Source organism: Pinus tabuliformis, chromosome J (genome assembly GCF_031772625.1).
Source record: "Pinus tabuliformis cultivar Carrire ecotype Pingquan chromosome J, CPIR1, whole genome shotgun sequence".
Lineage (NCBI taxonomy): Eukaryota > Viridiplantae > Streptophyta > Pinopsida > Pinales > Pinaceae > Pinus > Pinus tabuliformis.
The window spans coordinates 508,292,413-508,295,101 of record NC_142295.1 but is presented as its reverse complement, the minus strand read 5'-3'; positions in this window follow the sequence as shown (position 1 = coordinate 508,295,101).

Below are 2,689 nucleotides of genomic sequence, written 5' to 3'. Positions count from 1 at the left end.
TACATCGAGTCCTCCAATCACTCACTTGCTTGAAGGAAACTAAGAGACCATTGGTCAGCATTGTATCCACTCCAAAATTTAAATAAGTTCATGAAAACCATTTTGTCTTTGCTAACCATTACCAAATTTCTTATTTTCCGCATTTCGAACAAAAACATTCAGAAAACCAAAGATAATTCAACTAATCCTCAACAAAGAAAGCTATTTGAGCTATCGCCTTTTCTTTCGGATTGAGCACCTTCCCACTAGGATTCTACATCTTCACTCCTAGGCTTGGAAGCTCTTGTCCTTGCTGAAACATTTACCACTTTTTCTCTCGCAGTGTCTGCTCTATTATGCCCAATGCTAGATTATTCTTGTAATTTTGTATCTGAATTGTCACGAGTTCTTTCATTATTTCCCCCTAAACTGGGTATGATTCCTTGTTTCTTTCCTACCTATTCAGCACTTCTCCCTCCATATGTTCCTGGTGTAGGGTCATGGAAAAGGAGACAATGTGTTTCATTTTCCAATATTGTTGCAGAGTCCCGTTAAAGAGAGACTACCAACCATTTGTGGTACCCGGGTCCTGTAACATTTCTTCCCATTCATCTGTGGGGAAGTCTTGGCCTCTCAGGTTATTTCTCAGATCTTTTTCTGAGCCCCATATTTGATCTCTGACCTCCTTTGGATTTGCCTCCATGTAGGCATTGATTATTTTCTTCATCCGTTCACCATTCAGTTTCCTTCCTTTTTTCTTCCTTGTGCCGCTCTTTCCTTCTTCTTTTTTAACATTCCTCTAGCTGCACCTGGGTGCCATGTTTCTTCTTATCTATGCCTTGGTACTATTATCCTCAGAGTGCTCTGTTTGGGTTGCAGTTATGCTCTTACCAATGGTCACGCCTATCACATGGCTAACAAATTTATGAGTTTTGGCCATTGAGGTTATATAATTGAAAGGGATATTTCAACCCCCCCTCATCACCATGGTTCTGTTTTTCCAGTTTCTTTCTCTTTTATGTAGTAGTACAACCTCTCTAATTCTTTCTGGTTTAGGGCCCCCATCACTTTGACTTGCACTATGATAGTTAGAGTTCTTTTCCTGGTTCGAGTGCTCCTTCTTTCTTTCAAGGTCACTACTTTCTCTCCTATGCCTACCTACCCCTTTCCCAGGTTTGGGTTTCTCTTGTCTAGAGTCACCCTCACGTTTTTCTTAAGAATCTCCTCTCCCTATGAGGTGATCCTGCTTCCTCCCTCAAATTTTTTGGGCTTTCCTTTCCTTCCTGACATGGTTCATCTCAATAGAATGAGTCTCAAGGCTGGAATCACCCGATGCCTCAATTTTGTTACAGGGATCATGGATGGTTGGATCCTCCCTTTCCTTTCTCCTCCTCACATTACTTTTATGCTCACCCTTCTCCACCATAACCCCTAAGGATTCTTCCCTATCTGCAACTACCTTATCTCTATACTCACTTCTAAGATTGTAACGATCATCCATATCTATCTTTAGGCCTGCTCTATACTTCAAGCTAAAGATTATTTCGAAGGAGGGAGAGGAGAATTTTACATACCAATCTACCTGGATGCACTGATCTATCTCCTACAACTTTTGTTTGTGCTCTAAGTGTTCTTTCTACCACCTTCCTTCTTTCACATCCTCATGCACAATGCATGGTTTCCCTCTAGCTCTACTCCTTTAACATCCTCCTTGCTTAATTCTATTGCCAACTGTCTTCTTTTCCTTCCTTCCTTGGCTCGCCTTCTATCCCATTTGTCTTAGGATGCTACCCATCTATCTTTTCCTTTGTGTTTCATTTATATCTTTCTTCTCCTGGCTTCTCTTGTTGTCTGCTTGCTGACTCCACACTGCCATTTGGCATCAACTTGCTGCCCCTTCTCGGTCTTGATGTCCTGGCCCCCCTTCTTCTACACTTTTCCATTTCTTCCCCCACTCTTCTTAGGTCTGTCCTTTCTCTGCCCTCTTCCATCATCCGATTCATCTTTGTCCCTTTCTCCATCCTTTGTTGTCCGGGGTATGATCTGTTCTGTCCTGCCTGCACCTGTCTTCATCCTTCTTCCCTCCCATCAGCATCAACTAAATTTGCTAGATGTTTGCTTTTCCACCTATCTTCTTCAACTACCTGTATTATTTTTTTCATTTCCTTATTCTGCCTAAGCTCTTCCCCTCCCATGTCTAACTATTTCACTCTATTTCAGCATCCCCACTTCGCAAGGAGGTTCCCTGGGGCATTTCCTTTCCTTTTCACATGGGATGGTATGGTGAATGCTAACTTCTGTAGTTGCTATTGCAATTCTATTATTAGCCAAGCCGTCCTCTAGATTTGCTCAGCTTTTCAGCAGTTGTTGCCTGTTGGAGTTGTTTCATTGTTTCTATAACCAGCATGGAGTCACCTTCTATCTGCATCATGTGATACCCTTATCTTATTGCAATCTCTAGTTCCCTATTTAGTGTGTGGTATTCTGCTCCTTGTCTCTGAATATCCCTCCTATGTCAGCCTCCCCTAGGTTGCCTTTGGCCACCCCATCGAAATTTAGTTTTATGAACCCTTGTGGCGGGTTCCTATATCTTTCTTTGGCTCTAGCCCACCCTGCATCATGTTCCTTCCCTATACTATTTTCGTTTTTTACTTTGATTTCGAGTCAGTTCATAATGCAGGTCTCCGTTCCCTTCGTCTTCCCGTCATCC